At 43.5% G+C, this 26,322-nt stretch overlaps 1 protein-coding gene across 3 annotated transcripts in view; it reads right to left on the bottom strand.

Annotated features, from left to right (window-relative positions):
- The window catches only part of raraa (retinoic acid receptor, alpha a), a 140,742-nt gene that overhangs the window by 88,463 nt on the left and 25,957 nt on the right, over nucleotides 1-26,322 (bottom strand). The window contains exon 2 of one of the 3 annotated variants that reach the window (XM_063481442.1): nucleotides 14,456-14,577. The exons of 1 other annotated variant lie outside the window; for it this stretch is intronic. The gene's annotated coding sequence lies outside the window, so the exon portion shown is untranslated. Of the gene's footprint in view, nucleotides 1-1,101; nucleotides 1,117-14,455; nucleotides 14,578-26,322 lie in introns of those variants that run through there. One more of the 3 variants, XM_063481444.1, reaches the window with a different exon arrangement.

Below are 26,322 nucleotides of genomic sequence, written 5' to 3'. Positions count from 1 at the left end.
CAGGATTAATAGGTAGATATTTTATTTAAAAAAAATATTCTGGTCTGTTGAGGTGTAAGAAATAATCAGCATTTTAAGTATAGTGTAAGTGAAATGACTCTTTGCCCAAATTAACACTTTCCTCTGCCAATGTGCAAATGTGTGACTTTAAACGCACTCATGCATGACCACAATTCTGCACAGGAGTGTCTATCTGAGTGTGTGTTTCTGTGTGCTGCAGTCACTATTGTGAAAGTGTGCGATTAGTTGATATCAAGTAGTGTGCATATACAAGGCGAGTGTGTGTGTGTGTGTGTGTGTGTGTGTGTGTGTGTGTGTGTGTGTGTGTGTCTCCACGTGCATGCATGGCAAAAAGCCAGTTTGACTCACCAAACTAAGTGTCCTGTATTTCCACCAGGCTTGTTGAGTCTTGTTTACAGACAGCATTTTTCAATTACTTGAATGATCCCTCATAGTGTTTATAACTGTGCGTGCGTGTGTGTGTGGGTATAGTCATTTGTTTTTCACACTTACAGTAAAACAGTAAAAAAGGCCATAGTGCAGGCCACTGATAACAGATCAGACTTTATACCATATCAGCAAACCCAGAGTTTTAGGTCAAGGTCAGATATCTGCATCTAGTTTACTTGTTCACACTGCTGCTCATCATTAGCTCACATAAATAAAGGTATTTTTCATGAATAATTTATAAGAAAGTCACATAAAAACATGCAGCGGCTACACTTCTGTTATTCTTTTTGCCAAACAATAACCACACTAAATAAAGAACCCACAATAACACAAGGAGTTGTGTTATTGTGGGTTGAGTGAATCAGATAAATATGATTCAAATGTGCTGATTTTGAACCGATTCATGAGTCTCAAGTTGAGCCAAGCAGGACTGGAATGCTTCAGATCTTGACCGACAACCAGTTACTTATGAGTTCTGAGCGTTTCCCTAAAGTTAACAGCAGTACGTCAATAAAAACTCGTTTTCATTGTTTTGATTGCACTGACAATAAGTTGTTATCAGATTGAGCACAGTTTCCTTCACTCCACCCATTTTTCCTGTTATCTGTTCTACCCACAACCCCAGCCCTCCCCCGACATTTACACACTCACCTGGTGAAACAGAGAGCAGAGGAGAAGAGGTGACCACCAAGCATGACTCACAATGATAGCCAATTTGGGGAAAAAACAAAACAAAAATCAGTTTCCAAGAAAACCAAAATGTGGACAAGTGCTGTCACAGGAGAACTTGCAAGTGTGGCGTGGTTTGATTGCACACTGGGAGGGAGATTAGGAACAGGATTGCACTGAGAATGTAAGTGGAGAACTGTAAACACTAGCCCAGAGAGGTTATGTAACCCAACAGCAAGCAATACTGATGAACCACATTTTCTCATCTTATACCTTATATAAGGTATCGAAAAGTCAACATGACTCTAGCAATCCCAGCAGGAGGTTTATCAGACACTAAAACATTGCACAATAGTCTGACAATTCTTACAGGCACGCTTGCACAATAATCTCATCCTCAGCTGTTTTGTCTTCCATTCTGGTGATTGCAAGATAAACAGAGAGAAAGAAATATAGCAAACAGTCATCTAACATCCATGTGTGCTTTTCTGGCCTACAGAAGCCTCTGCCAGATGACATCACATTACACTGGAGCAAAAGTTAGGGCGGGTGCCAGACAACCCTGAGTCATTTTGTCCGAGACCCCTTTGTTGGCAGCCCCTCTGCATCGACAGACTGGCTCCATTCAAATGAATGAGGGCACGGCTTTTTTTTTTTTCTTCACCTTACACTGATCACTTAGTGATGTCATTTTATGTTTAGAGTGCAGACTTGGGTTAAAATTTCCATGTTAACTGCATGCTACAGTATAGGATCATCAGCCTTCCACGACAATGCTGCCCATTGTGTTTTTGTGCACATTTCATACCGCAATAACATTTTTTTAAAAAACACTCCATGCATGCAGTTTTTACCTCTTGAGGGGAAATGAGAATCTCCATAGCCTAGCACCAGGGCCACCTGCAAAACAACCAGGCCTACAGTTGCACTATGTGGGGCACACTGCAATCACTTAAAGCATTTGCACATGTGTTTTCATGCTTATATGAAGAGAAGAGTAGAGGCAGGGATTTGTGGGTCAGTCCATACACAGATTAAGCCCTATAAAGTGCAGGTCATCATGATATGACCTCTCTAGGACACATGCATCACTAACCCAACACTGTCTAAATGAGAATGGCATTTCTAGAATGACCTTTGGCCCACTCCAAGCTGTGAGATTAGGAACATATACAACCCAAATGCACACACTGTATATCTATATAACTAATCCTCCCCTCCCCCCGCTAAACAATGCAGAAACATAAAGACGACAGATACAAACAACCTTGCCGGAGAGAGAAACAGTGAAAGCGAGCACGAGCAAGATTATGATACTAATCTTTTCTAATGCCTCTGTCCTCCATTTTCCTTCTCACACATAAAAACATCAAGCATATGCCTGGCTCTCTTTCCTTGCCTCCTCTTCAGGAGTCATAAAACTCACATTTAAAAATGCATGGACTCCATAAGCTGCCAGGCCTATCTATTAACTGCGTTATAGTGTGGATGGCTATAGCTGCTGACGGCAGCCAAGGAATGCTGCTTTCCATTAAGGGAGAAACGGAGAGACGAGGAGGAGGAGGACTGAAAGGGATGAGGGATGAGGAATGAGGGGGAAAACAGAATTTAATCATTTTTCTTTTTCCCATGGCACTGCAAACTGATGCCTTGGCATCCGAGCATGTGGAAAAGAAAAAAAAATGAAAATAGAGGGAGGCACTGACTTCTTCACAAAATCCCACATAATAAGTATGAATGCTGTAAAACTGCATCAAAGAAAGAACATAAACACGTGGATATAAGTGGATCACACACCCCAGTGACAGCCTGTGGCCCAGGTGAAAAACTAATTGATTCAAGTGTTTCAGGAAGATTTTCCCCCAGTGTCCTCAGGCGCTCGCAAGATGACTATTGATTGGCTAATTGATTGATTGACATTCGCTCGACACCAAGGCAACAACATCATCACTCTTCATACGAACATCACCACCAACCTTCCCCACTTGGTACTGCTATTTCTAAAATCCTGCATGCTGCATGGATTTAATCCTCATCAGTACCTCCAACCAATAACTCCCTCTTAAGTTAAGCTTAAAAATTCATTTCACTTTGCACTTTTCAGCCTTGCACAGAAGCTGCTCGCTAATTTGCACAAACTTCTACTGTGCTAATCAGATATAATGAATCTGCATTAAAAACATATCATTAACAAAAAACAAAAAAACTAAATGTTTTAACTTGAAACAATGAAAACTGAAAACTTTCAGACTTTTTCTTTTCATTCACTCTGCAACACAACTCTCCAAAGTGTCCTTGAGTAAGACGCTAAACATCAACCAGCACTAGATATGAGCATCTGCTTAATGACTTTGCATTAACATGTAAATGAGTTTTCAATGGCTTGGATGAGACTTCGACATGCCAGTGCGCATTTCTTCTTGGTTACATTTACCCCCACCTCTCCTCCGCCCCCACCTCTCCGTGCACGCATAAGTCAAACATAAATTAACGAGCTCGCGCCTAAAGCCGCGGCGACACTTACGAACGACTCCTGCCCCTCACCCCCACCCCCGTAATGGACCTTACAGACAATGCCTGTGGTATTTCAATTAACAGACAATGGCGTGACATGAAATAACGACATATAGCAAGAGCTGAGTGACATGTGCGAATGAGGCAGTAACGGCAGCATCTATTCCCTTTAATGGACCATTGTGGTTGAGCGCAGATAACACGAGTTAATAGGAAATGTAAAATTATGATGTAGGCTCTTGTCTAAAAGGGTGAGTGACACCTGGGAGTGAGCTGTTACATCTTAATGCACTGCTGCCACCAGGATGAATCAGCTCTGCACATAGGAGGTGGAAACCATCTGAAGGTTGCTAACGGTGGCTGCTGTCAGTCTTACATTAACCTTGAGAACAGCCAGGGGACTGGTTAGCCCTGCTGACCTCTCTCTGTCTCCCTCACGCACAAACACACATGCACAATCTCCATTATGACCACATTTATGACTAAAGGGTGACTTGGTGTGGGTGTGTGTGTGCGTGCACGCGTAACTTTGCCTCTTCCTGTGTCTTACGAGCAGCATCAGTGGGATTAAATCAGTCCATCACAGGCTGCTGTAACACCATATAGGCTGTCTGCGCTGAAGAGAAATCACCTCAGACCTTTCCTGTTGCCCCCAGGGTTAGCAATAACACTCTCTAAGCTGGTTTTGTGAACGCTCTATGTACATTCTCATATTCACTGATCAGCTCAGAATTAAGAACAATGTCCTACTATCTTTGATATCTTTGTGAAATGCATACAATAAATCCTCCCCATACAATCCAAGCAGCTAAAGACTCCAAACAAATGCAACCATTCGTATTTGGGAAATCCAAAGCAAGAAGCATAGTTTTGGTGAAAGCTGCTTATGTTTTGCTGTTTGGTTTGAACAACGCCAAGTATTGTTGTGTGCTGAGGCATAACTGGGCAAGCTGATGCCCATGTGTTTTCAGTCAATTTTCACTGACAGCAGGAGAGACAGAACGTGAGAGAGGCCGAAGGGAAGAAACGGAGAATGAGCAGGGGGAAACAAAGAAGCGTTTTATACAATAAAATTGTTGGGATGACTGCCTGGAAACGGGCGAAAGCGCGATCAAACACACTGACCTAATTTTCCGCCACCTCCTGCAGAGAAGCGAGAGAAAAAGCAGCCCATGAACACTGCAGAGAGTGAAATCAAGGTTTTTAATACTTTAATACTTCCCTGTAATCTGTGAATGAATCCATTTTCACGGTTTTCTTGGAATACCATAGGATCTGAACTGGGACGGATTATTATTTGTTTGTTACTGTTTGGTGTTTTTTTTTTCTGTTTTTTTTTTAATGTCTAAATTTTGCATTAATTACACTCTTAAAAAGTTAAAAACAATACAGTTCATTTATTTGTAACAAAGCTGGGAAACTGCTTATTGTAACCAATCCAAAAATCACATCATTTTAACTGAATCAGTATGAAAATGTAACAATTAAAAAATTAAAGCAAAATGAAAAATATATACTGTATATTATATTAGTTACCACTGTGACTGACTCCACACCACAGGACGGGTAGTATGGAGATGCGGTCTAGTATAAAAACCATTTGTTTGTTTTTCTTTTTATATTATTCATAAGCAATACCGGGTTTACTATATCACTGATGCCCTGGAGGGATATTTACTCTTGTAAACTCAAACATTGTGAGTTTATATTATTTGTGAAAACTCTTCTGATGGAAAGCAGCAGTCTGGCACTGGTAAAAATAAGAGAATAGAGTCTTATATCTTCAAGAAAGAGATTTTAGATATTTATACCTTTTGCACAGTTTTTGGAAACTTAAACTTTCATTTATGTTGTTTTCTGAGATATGTTTGGTTGTCATTTAAAAAACATCCCTCTATATCTGAATGCACGATGAAAAAAGTTCAACATTTAAAGTTGCCTTTTCGGGGCTTTTATTAACAATTTGAAAGATTTTCCAACTTCATTACAAACAGGGACCAATTCGTGTTTAGAGCTGTACATGGCTTGTACACATCCAAGAAGGCTAAAAATCAGCTTAAAATTGATTCAAAAGTGGAAGCTGCAGACAGTCAAAAATTAACTTTCATATGCTAAGGTATCAGAGGGATGCAGCAGTTTACAATGTCACCTCAAAGCTAGAAGCTCTGGGCTTGAAGCTGCTGCTCGACTTAAGCCTTGATTATACACCACTATGGACACGGACTGCTAGAGAGCCAAAGGCTGGGCAGTCATTCCTGTTATTCTGCTTTGAAGTCCGCTTGAAGTCCGCCACCTGGGGCGCATCCATCGTTGGTGTATTGTAAGGGAAATTTTCCATGGGCAAGTCCATATGGTCACAAAAAAAAAAAAAAAAAAACAGGCAGGGACGCGGACATACGTGCAAACCCTGTCCTCACCACCTGAAGATGAAATTGTTGTCACTTTGACCCAAATGGACCAGAGCAGACTTGTGAACAGGGGAAGTATAATCAAGGATTAAGCTGCTATGCTGTAGAGAAGGAAGAGTTCCTTCCTGCTTTTTAACAAACTTCAGAGATAGACATTGCTTACATGGCCGAAAAAGTCATTATTGACGTCTTTCCAACAAGTTTTGCTGGGTAGGCTGATGTTGATGAAGCGTGTTTGGGTCTGAACTATCAAAAGGCCCAAATTACTGCCAGATAACAATCCAGTAATAATCTTACTGAATGGGATGTTCACTCTTATTATCCCCATTATCGTCTCTGAGTTACTTTGAGGCTATTTCAAAACTTTACCCAACTTCCTTCTTCCTCGGATACTCAAAATTACAACAAATTATTGTTTTAATTTGGCTGAGGATGTTGTTTTTTTCCATAGAGAATAAAGTCTCTTTCAGACAGTCATTACTGCATCGATGCACCCTTATGCACTTGCAAGGAAGCCATTATGGCCCATACTCAAATCTAATTGTCAACCCCTGTCTTCTACTTTTCCGTCTGGTCTTAGGACAGTGCAAAAAGCTTTTAAAGGGCTAACATTTGTGCTTGAGTGGCCAGAACACCGTGTGCAGCCCCTGCCTCTGCCCATCGCTGCATCAGGTCCACTTGTAGTGCTGCTGTGCTACTGTGACTGGACTGGAAAGGATATTTATAGAAAGCCGTTGACAATATCCTGTCCCCAAACGGGTGTAATCGTATTATGCTGGAGGTGCTAAAAGCCTCGAGTTGGGAAAGCACATCATCGGAGGAAACGGGCTAAGACACACAAGGACCATTCCCGGGGAGTCTTGAGAGGAAGAAGCTCAGAAGCACACTGGAAGGAGTAGATAAAAAGGCAGACACACATACAAACTCAGCAGGTGAGGAAGAAAGAGTGACAGAAAGAAGATTTACTGAAGGTTTACTGACAAGTGAAGAAGTGACAAGTATAAGATGCAAATTATGCTGTTGACTGAGAGCAATAGGCTTGTTGTTGGAGGAGTGTGGAGGTGGTGCGGGTTGGAGGCTCGATCGTTTTGACAGTGTTTGGTATCGGCAGCTCTGAAGGTTCAAGCCGGCCACGGCGATGATAGATGGAAGACTGAACTTTAATCAGAGTGGCGCCCGGAGCATTTTCATGGAGGTAAACAGGTTAATCAGTCAAGCCCTCCTTCCATCCTCCCTCTCATTCTCCCCTAGTCTTTCCTCAGCACATGACCACTTCTGACACTGGCACGCCATTCGTCTATTTCCCATCACCACCTCGCCCTTCTCCTTTCCTCCCCCTCTCATTTTCCCTTACCTTGCTTCACATCTTTTGCAACCAGCCAGGAAAACAAATGACCCCCCCCAAAAAAAAAAAAATCCTTCCCTGCAGCCCATACCATCAGGCATATCCCACTATCTTATAAAAGGGCATTTCAAACCGTTCAGTCAGCTCATTTAATACCTCCCAGCATCATCCACCATGAAACTATGAGGTGGGAGGAGAGCATTCAGCAAACAGAGACTGTTCATATGCTCTCACAGTTTCTTGCATTACTGCCCTTCCACTAGCCTGCATCGAGGGAGGTAGATAATTTGCAGTCATAACCCTCAAACATACTGTGCCTAAATCTAAACACAGTGAGGCAAAGAAAAGAGAAAATAGCAGGAGCAGCCTTGCGTTTCCCATTGTTTCTGCTATATCAAGGGTGTAGTTATTAAAATGCCCATGTCTTACAGTCTCTCCAAGAAACAGCAAGACATACTGACCTCCATAAAAACTTAAGCAAGTGCTAACCGGTGCCAAATCACTGCATGCATAACCACCAAAATTTTTAAAACAAGCAACCAGTGTACAAAGCAAAACAGGAACTAAAAACTCCTGCCAGTTTACGGTTTAAGCCGCATTTCGTGTTGTCCGTCAAAACTTCCTCTATCTCTGTCCCCCAAAGGAAAATTAACAATCAACTCTTAACAAACCACGCTGGCAAGCCAAGCGTGAACTTTAGAAAAGCCTTAACAGCTCCTGTGGAGGTGGGCCATGTCTAATCTTTGACCACACTGTATTTAGGCAGACTTGGAAAGTGCGATTATACTGTGTCTGGAATTCGAACCACATACTTCTGCGAGCCATCAACAAGGGCTGCCCTTTGCCAAGATAAACTTCAGAGAAAGTTGCCACATATTTACAGGCTTCGCTGCCCCACTTTGCTTCTTTGTAGCTGCAGAGTGTCGTTCTGGTCGCCTTGAAAATTTTCTCTGAGCCTCGGTTGGAGGGCAGAGTGGGCTTGAAATAAATGCTCTTCTTGTTCGTATTTGTCCAGGATATTGCTAAAGCGTGCTCGTTGTGCAACATGAGTTAGGAAATACACTTAATAGGGGGCCTTCAAGGAAAACAAAGGAGGGAATACTTACTTGGAGACCATGCATGCTGTATGCAGGGAAACTCTGAAACTATGTTGTGTTATTACCTCCTACCTATCTCCCATTGAGTGATAGAGAGAACTCAGCTTGGTCCCTTATTTAATGATGTGAGGGTTCGTGCTCAAGTTTGAATAATACACGCGAGCTTCTTTAGAGAGAAGTGATGCTTTTAATGATAGAGTGACCATAACTTAAACGGGCAGCAAGAAAGGAGGAGGAGGACATCAACAGCCTCACCCTTTGAAAAAAAAGATACAGCGAGTAGAAGTTAAGAGAAGATGGGACAGAAAAGTGACCGCAGACAGTCGTTACATTGTTAGGCAACGGGAACTGGCTAACACCCACACACACCCAGACACACGTGGACACAAGGAAATCAGTGAGTGTACTGAGATTTCTCACGAGATGTTGTGTACACATTGCTTAAAAGTTGTCCAACATATTGGACATGCTAACAGCCACTAGTTGTTAGCAAAAAATGTGTATTTCCTTACTGGTTGGCAGTGGTTGAGCGGAATTGGTTGCAAAGAACGGCATTAAGTAAGTAACGTTTATTTATATAGTGCTTTAAAAGACACAAAAGTGCTAAACAATAATTAAAATGTAATTACTATCAAAATGAAACAATCAAAAATAAGTTAAAAAATGATAAAAGTACAAATGACAAAAAAAAAAAAAAAAAAATCACACTATTTCTGATAAAACAATAAAAAAGACACAAACCAAAAACGGAGAAGCTTTACCTTCAAATTAAAAGTTGTGTCGTTTTTCAAAAGGCACAACTGTCTTTGTTTCTCTACTCAGAGAGTAGCTGGACAATGTTTATAGACAAGTCTCCCATTCAAACCATGACTGCAGCAATATACTAGTAACCAAAGCAATTACAGAGATTTTTGCCAAACAGTTGAGGAATACACATTTTTCTTACTAACATGTGGTAGCCAAGGGGTCATGACCCAGCCTGTAGGCCTGTGTGACTGGGTCTTTAGCAATCACTTTCCCAGCGACTGCCAACAACCTCCAGCAACTACTCACAACCAGTTGGGTAATACTCATTTCTCCCTTCACAACCAGTGGTTGCCAGGTAGTCACATGTCTGCACAACCTAAATAAATTACACAAACATCTATACACAAACTTATGCAGTACATGTAAACACATCATACGCTTAAGTCCTCGAGGGCCAGAAATCCTGTGTGCGTTTACAACATCACATCCATCCTCAGGGGGGATTTCATAACAGCAAAAATATCTAATGCTACATACAGTACCGCAGTGTTCCAGTACCAGTGGATTAGCACTGCCTTCCCCCCACCCACCACCATCACTTCATGTTAATAGCTGCTGTTTTCATTTTCCCCGAGGCCACTCTCTACTTCCCTTCATTCAGTATGCATACAGTTTTCTCTCCCTCTCTCTGTTTCTCTCGCTTAAGGGAGTGGTGGCCAGAGGAAGTTGAAGATTTAGTAAGGACACTGATTTGCTCATGCAAGACTTATGAAACCCTAGTTTCCTGTGCCTCATACAAACACCCATACAGAAGTCATTTTAAGGTAACATCCTTGGTGCAGTGAGCTCACTCCCATGCTCCTTCCCCGCACAACACAGAGATCAGTAACAGTGTTTGTGGCACTGCGTCTTTGTACATTAACTTTATGAAGTTTCTGCTTCTGTAGGGGGGGCTCTTTCATCCCTGATGCCATAGAAATCCTCACTGCTTCGAATCCTATCTAAAACAAAACCGCTGTTACACGTTACCACTCTTATATAAATAGAGAGCAGAAAATGGATTTATTTCTAACAAATTCAACCCTCAAACAACCAATTCTGCCAGAACTAAACTGAGATTTGCTTGATACGATTTGGAACTGCAGTATCATAAAACAATCTGACAAATACATTGAATAAAACACAGTTTGCCAGTAGGACAAGGTGCTGGACACAGACACACATTCGCCATACCCTGTAAAGTGTGTGGAAATCTCCACAGCCTAATAATGCATGGCAGATGAAGCCCGTCAGAGTGACAGTCCAGCTGTAAGTAATTTGGAGGGCCGAAGAAGAAAAAGCAGAGGAGGAAAAAAAAAGAAAGAAAATATTAGACAGCCATCAGGCCCCTCTTCTCACATCTCTCTGCAGATCTAGATGAATTTGACCTGACAACACAGGAGCGATGCAGACAACACCTCCTGCACCAGCTGCAAACCACAAGGGCACACAAACTCCTTCTACAGCCAAGAGAGGAGGGAGGGAGCAAATGAGCCTGTGAGTGAAATAAATAAAAACATACTGAACGGAGTTAAGCGTGCCCGAGAAAAACTACTGACAGCGTAGAGCGAAATAGAGAGAGAGAGAGACAGCAGATGAGGGACAAATCGATTTTGGTAAAGAGGCAGAGCAAGCAATGAGCATGAAAGAGGATAAGAAAGACAAAGAGCCAAGAAGGCATGAATGATGACGGAGGATATGAAGGACAGCTTGAAAGAGAGAAAGTGAAACAGATAAAGAATAAAAGGAGGGGAGGAAAGAGAGGGCTTGATGGAGGGAGACAGAGGGAAAGATGCACCTTGTCAAAAAGATTGAGAGCAGAGGAGAAAATGAACAGGGAGCTAGAAACTGAGAGAGGAATACAAAGAATGAATGAAGATAGAGAGAGAGTGAGGGAAGATGAGAGGATGCCTTATTTTCTTCCATCTCAATTTGCACAAAACTTTCATTACCACCAATTTGGGCTGGGAGCCGTAGGCTGGACCATTAGGCGAGCCCAGCATCAATCAGCTTAATCTCCCTCCCAGGCCGCTAAATTACAGCGCCCAGTTGCTTATTAAAATTTGTCGCCCGTCTCCCAACACCCGGCACTGCTGGAGATTAGACAGGGGCCCCCAGACAAATCTGTTACAGAGAAGAAGACGGAGAAGAGGAGGGGGAGGAGGAGCTGGAAGGGGAAAAAAAGGACAGAGAGAGACGGAAGGAAGTATAGGGACAGCAGAAATGAAAAAAAGGGGGGAAAAAAGAGGAATGCACTTGCTGAGACAGAGTGGATCAGAGTGGGAGGACGATCATCCGGTTTGATTTATACACTTCTGTAGATCTGCTGTGCTCTCACTCACACATTTCTACGCACGATCATACATCCCAATAAATCCTATATACACTCGCATGTGCCCACATCCCCCCCAAATGCAGTTTTCCATTCCTGTCAACACCCCCAACACATAAACACACGCACGCACACACACACGGAGGCATAGAGAATGCAGGGTTTGCAGTGCCTCCCATTGCACACTCAATCAAACCGGCGGCCAGATAAGATGCATGATGAATGGCGTAATTGAAGGCGGCGGCAGAGTAATGCTGCATCGCTCTGCATTCAGTGGGGGAGGGCGGGTTATTGGTGAGTGTGTGATTAGCCTGTAGGATTTATTGTTATTGCCTAACTTATTAAAAAAAAATAAAAAATACAAAGACTGTCTACCTCGCCTACAGTAGCACACCTCCAGCTGCAAAGCATACCAAGCCTACACTTTTGGATGGATGAGGAGACAGCAGCGCTGCATCATATAGAGCCGGGTGGGGTGAGTTCTTTGAAGTCTGCGCATGTTGCAGAAATGCGGCTTGGCTAATCGTATAGGTTGCAAGGCAGAAATCTCGATGTCAAAATATGGAGGAAAACCACCCACACATTGAAGAAGTGGTGGTAAAGTCTCTGCTCCCTTTAAACACTTAAATAAGAGAAAGCAGAGGATACATAAAGCACACAACAAAGTGATAGAACCTGCAGGTCAATGGGTAAAAGAGGGAAATAAAGCAATTCTACTTCACACTGGTAACCACTCAGCAGAGAAAAAACTAATGTATCAAGAGTTAGTAAAGGTCCTTGAAAGAAGCAGACCAGAGAGTGTCATTAACACCAGTGCACTGTCTGCCTGCTGACATCATGTGTGCACAGGGGTTTCTTCTTCTTCTTCTCCTTGTTAATACCTATGTCATCTGAAGACACTGAGCTGCTATGGTTTACTTTGGTTAGTGACCTAACGTAACTGCCTTAATTATTTCAATTAGTGAAGCTTAGGATGTGACATTTTTAGATACTCCAGCCAATATTAAACCACAAAATCTTGGATAAACAGTTATTATCAGATTCAGATGGGTATTAATTAGTAATCATTTTGTTCTAGCTTCCTTTTTGACACTGAAATTTAAACTCTTTAAGATTTAAAGTAGAACAGCAGGAGTAAGTACTGCATGCAACTCTCTATCTTTGGAAACTCTAACGAATTCCTATAGCTGCAGGTATGAAATAAACTTGGCAGTGAGACTAAAAGCAGCTATCCAAACTAACTCAGGCTGTAGCTGTTACTGCTGAGTCATGTTAATCTGTGCTGCCGCAGACTTTTATTCGCTCAGGTAAATAATTTACTGTTAAGTAGTGTTTAATAGACAATTTAATCTGTAATGAGGGGAAACACAACATACATGAAAAGTTACTTTGGAGAGTTCTTCCCCAAAGATGCAGAAAAAATACACTCAGTTCTAAACTTGTGCATGCCTCTTCATTAATAGGACCATTTCATTCAACCTCAAGAGCTGAATCATACGAAGCTACGATGTAGACTCCGTAGCTGAGCCACACGTGCCTTTAATAACCTTGTGGTCATGTCCCGGTGTTTTATGCAGGGCCAGGCATGATAAAAACAAATAAAACCCTTCAGGGGATAGATGTTTGCCCCTGAAGTTTCTCTACTTCTTCATACATTCACTCACATTCAATCCGACAGTTTCAACAATCTGCACCCAGGAATCCTATTGACATATCTGAGTCCTTATATTAAAGGCTGTGATTACTGTTCTTTATACTAAGGCAGTAATAATATTCTCTCTGATCCATCCAAAACCTGAGGTGAAGAAATATTTGGAAATCTAAAGGAAAAAAAAATATCAGCAGATCGAAGCACAGAACATTACATTTCTGATTTAGATTTAGCTAGGCTGTTTAGGTCACCAAGTCTCAAGGGTAACCATGTGCTACAGGTTCAAAACTAGCATGCTTGTCACAGCTTTTCCTTTCTGTACAAGCTGTGACAGACACGAAGCCGATGCACCGAGATGCTGTCAGATGAATGAAAAGGAGCGCGTGCCTGAAAGGAGCTTATGAAATCATAAACTGCAGCCCTAAAAATAACTACTCACTTCTGTGAGCAAAAGCTATAGTTTCTTATTATGATGGGAATATGCAGCTCTCATTAATCAAACAAATGGAGAAAACAACAAGGTACTATTTTTAAGGGGGGAAAAAAAAGGGAAATTCCTGCCTTTTCCCAACTTGACACAAATTGAGACAAAGAGCAGAAACCCCTTTATACTGCACACTTACAACAGATTAACTAAGAACAAATACACCACATACATATCTTAAGGTTAGCAAAAAATACACAATGCCATGAATGCAATGAAACCTCACATAAAATTTACAATTCAGTCACACACACACACACTGCATCTGCTGCACACGAAACCAGTGAAAGTAAAGCAACTACAAACAGTGTGGTTGTACAGACCGTGTCCACTGTCAACACATACTGACACAGTAACCAGTACAGGGAAAACCACACATGTACATACTGAGCCAGCTGTGGTCTCAGACAAAGCCTATAAATAGAAGGAAAACAAACAGCTGTTTTGTCTGAAAGCTAAATTAGCATATCACCTAGAGTATTCAAAGATATATGGGCTGGCGGTGGCAAAGAGTCCCCGTTCCAAAACACTCTGGCATGTCTGCGCTATTTAAGAGATGAGTGTGAATGTTTGATGTATTGCTGTTGATTCATTTGGCTTCGTTTCGATATATAAAACTTGGTGCATGACATTTACTGCTGTTGCAGGATATGTACATGATTTATCAAATGAGCTCAGTTCAGGATCTACTGCTGTATATATAGCGAGAGTGTGTCTACCTCAGTTGGTTGCCAGAAGCCCTGGGTGTTGCTGTTCAGACTGATTGAGTGGTGTGCTGTTCGGCCAACTGGGCTTCCGGTTGGTGGACTGCCTGCATCGATTGCTCGGACAGGCCCTTCTTCTGGCGCACAGACAGAAAAATGGACAAACAGAGGAGGAAAGGAGGAGAGTGGAAGTGAGTAGCAATGAGGAGGAAAAAAAAGTAAGAAAAGAGAGAGGGGGAGGGATGGTGAGAAGATGAGGAGGGAAAAAAGAGGAACATTAGCTTAAATGAAAGTTTATTAGGTGTATCAGTCAGTCAAGTCGATGGGGTGGGGGTTTTTGCCTCAGGCTCTCCATTCTTCCTCTCTATCCCCCCCGCCTCCTTCTGCTTGCGTGTGTGTGTTTGCAAAGGAAGGGGTTTCGGGTCGGTGGGGGCAGCCATGACGGGAAAACATTAGGTTGTTGGCGACTCGCCGGTACACCAGCCAGTAATTGGCTTGGGTAATGGTCATGTCCAGACAAATGGTGTAGGCCCTAACCGTGTTACGAGCAACCAACTGCTCCGCCTGTATTCACAGCATAACACTGAGCACTGCTCGGATACCAAATGGCACCAGCGTGCGTATGCGTTTGTGTACAAGACTCACGAAACATGTGATTTACTGGAACAAAACATTATTACCCCCCCACTACCCCCACCCACACATGCACACACCACTCCCCAACTCAAAACCAGCGTGGCGTGCACGTGTGATTCATGGCTCTCTTGCAGTCTGTGTGGGAAACTGTACCGCGATAAGGAGGAAAAAGATGGCAGCACAAGCGCCCGCTCACCTCGAGGGACAAACCGACATCTGCTGTGTCCTCCAAACAAGTGACGGATAGGATATAAGCAGGAAGAAAGAAGGAAAGAAGAGGGGGGTGAAAGAAGGTGGGGAGGGGATGACAAGAGAGAGGGAGTAAGAGGATAAGTTCCATTTTTCATCCGTCCCTCCCTCTGCTCTGCATCACTTCGCCTTCTGTCTGACGGCAAGCTGAGCCGCTAATGTCCATTGTGTCTGGATGGGCTATAAACGTGCGTGTGCGTGTGTGTGTGTGTGTGTGTCCGTCTGTTGATGTTATTTGAGTGAAAATGAAACATATATGCTCCCACAGAAGCTATCCAAGCTAAATGGCATGCATATATGGATAAAGCTGAGTATATGCCTGTGCATGTGTGTGTGTGTGCATGTGTTATGGAAGCCCTTCAGCCATCCAGCTATCATCTCCTGCCAGACAGGCCCCACCAAGCCGACCCAGCTGGATAATGAGATCCATTATGATTTACGTGCCAAGAGGACAGCCAGACAGAACAAAGACATGTACACACACGCACTCAGATGCGCGCACACACACACAGGGGGAGTTTGGTGTAGTTGTCAGTGTGTGTATGAATGTGGGCTCTCTATCTTATACTGTATGTGCTGATGTGTGCTGCCACTGTTTCATATTTCAGTTTCTTCTCTGTGTGTTAGTTGCCTGAAGGGCATCCTGCAGTGGGTCCTCTTTCAGTCTGCAACTAGAGAACACTTCTTTCTCATTCTCCCGCTCTCTCTCACACACACACACACACACACACACACACACTTTCCTCATCTACCTCTCACCTGAAAAAGCAAACTAAGTAGAAGATAGAAATAGATTAAGGTTGCTGTACAAACTCTATCTTTTAGTTTCTCACTTTCTCCTTTCTCACACACACACACACACACACACACACACACACACACACACACACACACGCACGCACACACCTCCAGAGCCTTGCAGGCAGAAAGAAAGCGGTGAATATTGCAACTTTGTGCCACATCCAACAAGGAGACCAGATATCCTCAGCCTGGTTGATCGGTAACTCTGCAGCACATTAAACCGAGTCAGGGATTTGCTCCAAAACATTTGTGAGTGTGTGTCTCCATGCAAGTGTGTGCTGGGATTTGTTAGTGGAGAGCTTGGAGAAGCTGTCAAACACATTCTGGAAAAAGGAGTAGACCAGTGCTTCATTTCTCTTTTCTGGAACGAGGGGTGTGCTCAGCTGAGAGGAGGAGGAGATTTCTTCAGGGTAAGCAAGACAGAAAGTGTAAGAGGATAAGTTCCAGGTTTAATTTCTTAATCATGACTGACTGTATTCTCGAGGCTGGTGCATTTATGGTTGCATGCCATGAGCTACTTTGTCACACTGACTCTTATATTGGTAAAAAATTATCAGCTGTCTTCATGCAATCAACTCCTAAATGTACAGACAGTCAATTCCAGCAATGCACATTTATGAAACTGAAAAATCTTTAAATTTTTTTTATTTGCCCCCCCCCCCGTTGTAAACGCTCTCTCTTTTACCCAGACAGACTGGCCCTGCCTTCTGTGTCTGAACACAGGGTACAGAAAACAATGGTGGGATTCTCTGTTGTTCTTTTCCATGAAGTATTCAAGGGATGCCAGCTCAATTAGAGGCCTAAATGCCAAGATCCAGACTGGGGAGAGATGAGTGGAGATTAAAAGATGAACAGAAAGAGAGGGGCAACGAGGGCAACAGCAGAGGAGGATGAGCGAACAGGCCATAAAGAAAAAAAATGGAGGAAAAAGGGATGATACTGAGATTTCTTTAAAAAAAACAAACACACAAACAGATGTATTAAGAGGAAAAAATGGCTTTGAGGTGGAAAAACATCATAAACGCTGGGAATGTAGAGCTGAAGACTCAGCAGAAGAAAAGATAAAAGACAAACATGCATAAATGAGATTAATACCCTCTACAGACACTGGCAGGGCTATCATCACCTCCACAATCTGCTTTGTATATATACACACACACACAGAGACACAAACACAAACACAATCCTCAGTGGTATGCGTTTCCATCATCAAATGTGATCAGAACTACTGTCCGCAAGCCAACATTCACTCAACTGTGATAACCCCTGTGGGAAGGCGCACAAAAAGCGCACTACACACACACACACACACACACAGCGACAGTTTCTTACAAGTGAAAACCGAATCTTGGGAAAGGTCCGACATGTCTGGTTAAATTAAAAGGTCAAATAAATTAAATACGCATCAAAAGGAACAAGGCTTCAGATGAATGGTGCAGCAGCCCGGAGGCACAGCCCTCTTCATAGTTTTGGCTGCCATTTCTGTGGGTAATAATAACACAGTAGTCACAGAATTTATTGCTGAGAGCTAAGAATATGGTCACATGATTTTTAAAAAAACAAAACAAAAAAAACAACAACAAACGAAAAGTCAGCAAAAACAAGAAACACAGGCAGACTGTTTTAGAACAAACCTCCAGGTAAGCCAGATAAACTCAGGGGATGTGATGATAGCTGGCCACAGCAAGAAAATTTTTATTAAACCTTGTAAGGTCTAAGTCATCACTGATGATCATAAACAACCCAACAACACAAGGAAAATTTGTGATCATCTATCTGAGGCTAGCTTAAATAGAAGAAGGCTATTCTGAAGGCTTATTTGTTACAGTGATGCGCTGTGACAAAGTCCAATGAATGCCATTGGTTGTAGCTGTAGCATGGGTGGGCCATGCGACAGCTAAATCTTGCCATGCAAAGATTATCGCCATTCTCTGTGGATTTCCAGACATTTTTGAGGTCGCAATAAAATTCCCATCAGTGCAGAAAAAAAGCGTTAATCTTCCGTATGGTTAGCCACTTGCGCAACTATTCTGACTTCTAAGTTGGTATGCGTGTAGTCTGTGTGGGAGCTGAACCCACAACCCCATTGTTGTGGCGTGTCCCACGCACCAACCGAGTCGACAATCGGTACCAAGATCAAAACGTAAAACACATGCTGCCACCAAAATAATTCCCTCTAATTGCGCACCAACAAAACAACATTGTGTCTCAGATCTCGCTCTGACAAAAACCTAATGTCAATATTTCTCCAGCAAACCAAACTCAGGCGATATCCACCCCCCCCCCCCCCCCCTTCCTGCATCTCAATCCGCCTTAACAAAACAGCTCTTCGCTCACAGCAGTGCCAAGCCTAATCACATTCCCTCAGCACCAGGTGGTTCTCATTGACTGAGGCCCAGCTCCTCCACTCTGCAGGATGCTCCGCCAGAGGAAATTGGCTCGTCTACGAGCATTTATTGCTGGTGAGCTCGATCGAACGGAGTTGTGCGGGCCCTCCAATGCTGTCGCTGGACTTCGGCCTCTTTGAGGAGCCTACTTCACCGAAACAGCTGTTCAGCACACGCTGCCCTATCCAAAGACACAATTAGAAACACCCTTTTCCTATTACTCCCTGCCATTAACCGCCATTGAGTGGAATTAGTGGCAGTCTATGGAATAAGTGGATTCTAATTCATGCCCCTCTTTACATGGGCCACGGCTGCTACCGTGGCTTTCCTCTGCTAATGAAGAGGATAAAAGAGGAGTCTTAATCAAACTGAGCATCTCATCTGTGGTAATAAAGAGCACAAAAGAGGCCTTGGAGTGGCTCACTAGTGGTGCTTGTGTACACATAATCATGTGCGTATGGAAGGAAAAAGGACTTTATATACATCCCTTAGAATATACTGAATTCAGCGTTCTGTGTGGTGATAGTTAAGCAAAACAAAGCAAAAGTAATAAACACATAAATGAGGGAATGCATGAAATAATGTTTCTCTTGGTCTTGTTTTCTAATTGCTTAGCCTTGCCCTACAGGGATCAATGACCCACTATGGGCCAATGCTTCTCCGCTGCCTTTTATCCCTCCCAGGCTCCCTCTTGTCTTGGACCAAAGTGCTAACCAGCAGGGTCTGATTAGATTTAAATGTCAAGAGAGATAGGACAATACAGTTATCTTCCCAAATTATGGCCCATTAAAGGGCCTATGCAGTGTGCCTCCCTCCTCTACTAACTAATCACCAACCAGATTCATCATCTCGCAGACTGGGGCATAATTTGGGGGGGCTGCGGTTTCCCCTGCTTCTCCCTTTCTGTGTGTGTGTATCGCACCATGTGCAAGGGCATGCAGGAGTCTCTGTAATGCATGATCAGTGTGTGTGCACGCTGTATGTGTGTTGCTCCAGAGGGAGCAGGTTCGGCGCCCCAGGCCAGTGCCCCATTAAAGGAAAGAAAGACAGAAGCAGTGTGTATAAGGGAGAGACACAGAGGAGAGGAGGAGAAGGAGGAGAGCACCTCCTCATTTAGACAGCAGGAGTGGGCGGCTGTGTTCCACCTGCAGCCAACAGACAGACAGAGGGAAGAAGACTGGGATGCCTCCCATCTGCCTCCTTATAATTCACCTGCTGTCCTCAGGGTGTCATAAGAAGCCGGGTGCCAAAAATGGAGTCTCCCTTCTCAGTCCTGTTATTAATTTTACACTTTTCCCTCTTATGCCATGTTCCTTCACATACTTCTTCTCTCCTTTCTTCATATGCTTTTGTTGTCCTTGTCCTTTATATTCATCTTTCTTCTTCACTCTGCTTGTTCCTCCATAAGGAACCCCATCACTGATCTACCATGCATTACAGCTTTCATCCTACCATCACAGAGGTGGAGATGATAGCGGTGGTGGTTGGAAGTCCTATGGGAGAAGGAAGAAAGTGGAAATGCAGGGCTCATGTCTCAAGGTGGTTTCCTCCACATTCTCGCCTCTTTTCACCTCCTTCCGCATTTCCATTACATGCCTTGCCCATCTTTCAGTATGCAGCCTCTATTCATCTTCTCCACGTGGGATCCTCTCTCCTCCTGTGGCCCCCTTCTTTCTTTCATAAGAGCTTTTGTCTGTCCTTTAATATCTCCTTCCTCTCCATCTCCCTTTTGTCTATCATGACGCACTCATACAAGGCTCTATCTTCAAACTTCTGCTGGCAATTTATGCACAGGAGCCTGGCTGCTGTGCATTAGGGCCCATGACATAAGGCAACACATTATGGATTGCACTATAAATAGCTACTGTGTGTCCTGTAAAAGCTTTTCATTACATGGAGACATTGTTCAATCAATATAAGCCCTCTACTGAATCTAATTACCAAAAATGACAACAGCTAGAAAATATATACTTATTTTCAAGATGATCAGTGAAGGAGGACAATGTTTCCACCAAAGAGCCTTCAAGAGGCCTCTTAGTCAAGTAACAGGCCCATTAAAAGCTCAAGGCAATATGGAGATGAATATGGGAAAGATAAGAACTTCTTTTTTTTTTCTTTTTTTTTTTTTTTAAATGGAAGACTAAATGATGAGCAGCAGCTGCAGAGTGGTTTTAAAAATATACTCTCTCAGTAATGTGCATCCACAAAGGTACACCATCCAGTTCTGAGTGATTTTAGTTTATACCCCCACAAATCTATATATGATGCATCTATTATGTTGCTACTGGAGCCCAGACGAAGCTCCATGGGTGCCAGTGGTCTGAGCCAAGCACACAGCAGACCTTCCTATGAGGTGCAGCTGTAGGTAGAGTGCAGAGAAAGCCAAGAAAGAAAAGAGGAGTGAATAGGAAGGAAGGAAGGAGAAAGAGAGAGAATGGGAGGAGCCCCGGGTGTCATTTCTCTCTCTGTCAGCTCCCAGCTCTCCCGTCCTCCCTCCCTCCACCATCACCCCCTGAGATGTGGATGCTTCGCGGGGACAATTACCGACTGACACTTCATCATGGGCCGCGTGACAGCCGCTGACGGCCCTCGTCCAAACAAATGATGCTGAGGTCGAGGTTGCAGGCCTGCCTCCGAGTCTGCCTGCCTGTAGCCCTGCTGTATGGCCCTGCAATGCATTAGCAAGCACCCCCCCCCTCCCATGCACCCCCCCCCCCCCCATGCACCCCCCCACACACACACACAGAGAAAAAAGCTACATTAAAAGAGACTCCTCTAAACCAACCACCTTCTTCCTTTAAGAAAAACACATTTATCAGCAGCGGGGGATGGTGTGTGAGGGGTGGGGTGGAGGGGGTTTCAATAGAAGGATGGAGGGAGGGTGGGGGCGCTACAGTACTGTCAAACCCCATTCCCCTTAGGTAAAGAGAGAGCTCTTCATCTTTGTGAGGCAACTAGGACTCACACGTACACACACACACACACACACACACACACACACACACACACACACACACACACACAAATACTCCCCAACCTGCCACATACGGCTTATCAGATAATGGGGTTAAAAATCAACTTAAAAAGCCAACAAGGCAAAAAGGCAAGCAATCACCACAGTGACACTAGCGTGCATCAATTAACCCTGTGTCTTTGTGGAGCACAGATAACACCGACGCCCTCCCTTCACGAGCTAAACTCACAATCAAATCACTCCCTTGACTCGGGGTTGAGTGCAGCTAAGTTTAGATTCATGAAGTAGGTCATTTGCTAATAGTTAAAAAAAAAAGGGGGGGGGGGCAGTGTATAGTTTTAAGAGAAAAAAGAGAAAAAGGAAAGAAGGCATGTGGTGGACCTGCTGCTAGCGGTCCCTTAGCTGTGAGTGTGAACCTGCAGATTAATAAATGCTGCCTGTGATCTCGGCCCAGGGAGGCAGATGAACAACAATCGAGAAAGACATCAAACGCTCGACTAACACTGAAACAACACTTGACAGAAAAAAAGAAAAAAAAGAAAGCCCGCCGGTCTCTGAAAACATTCACCCGACTAGATGTAGGATGGAGAGGAGGAGAGAGAAACTGAGACGGAGAAGAAAGAGCATAAACAATGAAACATTTATCAAAGCGAGCAGCGGAGCATCTTCTGCACGGCAGGGGCAGCCTGCTAATGCAGGTGGCTTTGCTGTTTTTGGTATCCTGAGATGACATTGGCAGGAGGTGGTGAGCAGTTATGCCTCAGGTTTGACAAAAACTTAAAAAAAAAAAAAACTCTTTTTTTTCTAAATTTTGCACTATACTTTGTGCATGTCCTCTGGACATTTTTACCATTTCTCTTTGTGGCTTTCTCTCTGTTTATTATCAAATTCTTTTCATTCATGCTCCGAATGTTTTCCCTGTTGGTCACTGCTCTTTATAAATGTGCTTGGCATCTCTTGCATCTTCAAACTCCTGCACAAGATAAATAAAAGAGCAGGCAATGGAGGGGGGAAAAAAACTCCAGACCTATTTGTCATGTTGGAAAGGCCCTTGAGAACACTTTCAATCTTTCCATCAATAGTCGGCGTGTAGGCCTGTATGTGCCATCATTAAAAAGTAGATGCTTCACTGTTTATTTATCATACGGACGCATGGCTGACAGCTTCCTGTAAACAAGTCATATGTTTATATGTGTGCACGAGTGTGTACGTACAGTCACTGTAGCTTTCTCTCTGTCCTTTATCTGCAAAAAATGGATGGCTGCTGCTCACTAATGTGGGGGGGGGGGGGGGGGGGGATGGAGTTGGCCAGAGTGCTTTCTGATAATGACTGCTACAGAGCTCATCACTGTGTACCAGGGGAAAAATGCTATTTCCTCACTGACCGGTGGTTAAAGAACTCAAATCACTTCAGTGGGAACAAATGAGGTGGTGTTTGATGCTTAACAGCCTCAGAGATAAACGTACAAATGGCGAATGAATCATTCGCCTGATGTGACAGAACTGTCGATGGATCGCTCAGGTAGTGAGAAACAAGGAATGGCTTTTTCCCTTTAATGCTTTGGACACTTTTGCCACTTGCTGGCCTTGCTTTTTAGCAGGTGTGGCAAGCATCAACTGAACATTACGCGCAGCATAAAGAAGCTACCATATGTCTCAGGAACATCACTAGTTTAGACTACCGCGTTTAATGGTTAAAAGCTGAAAACAAACATGTAAACTGCATATTTTTTAAAGCAAAAAGAAAGTGTTGCTCACTGACTCTGTCCATCATCCACTGAAGTCACTCCATTCTCAGAAAAGGTCAAACTAAACAGCTCTTGGATAAAAACAGGATGTTGTCAGGCTGTCAGTCAACACTTCAAACATGCAGGAAGAAATTATATCCGGGTGATTATCAAAAGCAATGTAATAAAAATATCCCCTGTTGCTAGGCATTAATCCTTTAATACAAAGAAATGTGCAAAGTGTGTATTTAAATATAGCCACAGAAAAGGAAATGGTTACAATGAGACATTTTGAGGATTCTTCAGCAGGTGAGCGTCTTTGCATGCTTGTGTGTATCTAGGCTGACGGGCCTACAGAGAAAGACAAATGGCTACAGCAGGGGGCCGTGCTTGACATTTAGGTTTCATGTGGTAATGGATGTTGACCTGCTGGGGTCAGGCCTGCCAGCAAGGCAGCACAGAGGCCCATTCCTGCATCCCTGTAACTAGATACTAGCAAAACAGTGGTGGACACACACACACACACACACACACACACACACATATATATATAATCATTCACTCACTAGAGGAAGAGGACATCCCAGAAGGTTGGACCACATAGGTGGGATGTCATTAGACAGAAGAGACAGATGTGTTTGGTATGTGATTTTACGTCTCAGGAGCAGCATGTGCTGGCCAAATAGAAAGGTGACGTGTAGGTGTGTGTGTGTGCGCATATTTATTTTGTATACATTTCCTATTTTCTATATCTATATAATGCGTGTCTGTTTCGCCTGCTAAAGCAAAAAGCAGCTTCTCTATCGTTCCAGCAAGGCACAGCAGTGGTAGCTGCTGTTGTTAGGAGAATGCCCTGTGTTCACCCACAACTCGGCAACAGGAGGCTACTTTATATACTGTTTGTGACAGCTTTGTGGTAATAATGGAGCCCAGGCCCCCGCTAGTACAAGTGGCATGCTCAGTCAAGTGAGACTTTGCCTAAGAGAACACACATACACACAACAGGCAGCCTCCTTCATGCCTAATGAGACCACTGGGAGAGTGGAGAGCAGGAGGCAGGGAGAGTGAAATGAGTAGAGGGAAGAGAGTGAGGATGGGAAATAAAGGGTGAGCGAGGGAAGAGGAGTGGAACAACAATGGCAAGAAGGGAGTGAGAAAAAGAGACACAGAGAGAGTGAGAGCAACCAACTGACTTTCCAGGTTCGGGATCATAGAAAGGAGAAGAAGGGAAGAGGTGATGACCTGGATTGCTGCCAAAGAAGAAAGAGGAAGATGGAGGGGGAGAGCAGGGGGCGTGAGGAAAAAAGAGGAACGAGGGTGTGAGAGAGAAAAGAGATCGGGGGGGAGGGGGAGTTGAGGTGAACCTCTAGGCTTAGCGGCGGGTGGTTATGCAATGTACACAACGCAGGAGTGCAGGGGAAGATCAAAGACATGGGGTGCATACATAACCAAATTTGACACCATAGTGCAGCAAGTGATGATGAGCAGGAAGGAAGGAGGGGGGGGGGGGTGTTTGCAAAAAACTCACTAAAATATAAAGAGAACAGGCACTCCCTGGGGATAGAGCTAGGGAGAAAGAGTACATTTGGTACAGGGTACACATTGTCTTAGTACAGTAACAGAAAAGGTAATGACAGAGGGAAAAAAATCCAAAAAGATGGGAGGGGGAAAAAAACCCCCACACATGCCCATGCTTCCCTAACTTTGCCTCTAGCACTACAGCATCATCTGCTCATCCGGGCAGGTGCACATTGCGGGGTGTGTGTGGGTGTGTTGGGGAAGGGTGTAACTTGCAGTCCAAAATGGGAAAAGGCTTGAATGTCCAGTGACAAGAAATCTGGACAGACAGCCACAGCTGAGCCTTTTGGTTTTGCTTCCAGAGAAAGCAGAGGATAAATTATTAACAGACGCTCAGTCTAATAAAGTGAAGATGGGCCACTTGGCTTCAGATTCCCCACAACAGGCGAACGCGCTGATTCGAACCCCTCAGCAGGTTTCAGTTTCAACAGATGGCATTTTACCTGGACCACTTTAATAAACTCTGCTTTATTTCTGTAAAAAAAATAAAATAGGAAATGGATGTGGGGTGGCTTTTAGGTCGCCACTCATGAATTTAGTTGACTTTGCTGTTTCTTTTTATCAGGAAAAAATCCTAAGCTTCTAAGTATGGATGAACAGAGTTTCAATTCACCTAGTTTAAAAGTTTCAAAATACATTTCTACTGCAGGACTGCCAGAGACACCCACGAAAGTGCAGTCACTTTCTTGTGGAAAAGGAACACGCTGCCTCAGTCCCTGTGTTTATTGTGAACAGTCCAAAATGGATTTTCTCATCAGCCTTCTGAAAACACGCCATTTTATTTATTTATCATGTTCTCCGCTTCCCATACCATACAAGCCTCAAACGGGATGTAAATATTGCATTTGCCAACTGCCGCGATATTCAACATGCTCATCTCATCTGTGACAAAAATCTTCTGGTTCTATAGAACAATTCTGCTTGATCAGCCTGTCACCACTTCCAGCGGTCCACATGCCACGGCTAATCCCTCTGAGACCCACAGGAAGGCTTTGGGATCATTCTGTGTGAGAGCTGGAAAAGACAGGAAGCTGGCATGCGTACATCGTCTGGGTAAAAAGCAGTGGAGGAGGGCTACACGCTCATTGGGAGAGCTTCACCTTTCCTCTACATAAGGTATACACAGTTTGACAAAGAGCTGCTGGTGTTGCTGACCAGCTAAACTATTTTTACATGTGTTTGACGCATAGCCAACGGTTATTATACCTTTGCTTTTTTCCAACATACTGCAGGCTGGTTGGTGACATTTAGAGAAAACAAGGGGAAATTTCCACAAGTTCAAATCTGATTATTCTATTAATGCTTAAATTGTGAGTCAGCTGAATCACTGTGCCTAATATCAGCCCGTGGCCAATTTATAATAAGGCTTGTTGATTAATAGAATTTTATTTTCAATTATGTTTTGGTTTCCAGTCATTATGAAGGCAGACTCTCGCCAAGACAGGATGATAACTTACCACAGTTCTTCCATTGGTTTCTGAGTAAAACCTCCCTGCCTTTTTGGAGCACATGCTGTTCTGTGCAACTCTC

This window comes from Pelmatolapia mariae, linkage group LG8 (genome assembly GCF_036321145.2).
Source record: "Pelmatolapia mariae isolate MD_Pm_ZW linkage group LG8, Pm_UMD_F_2, whole genome shotgun sequence".
NCBI classification, from domain to species: Eukaryota; Metazoa; Chordata; class Actinopteri; order Cichliformes; family Cichlidae; genus Pelmatolapia; species Pelmatolapia mariae.
This window is presented reverse-complemented; position numbering and strand designations above follow the sequence as displayed.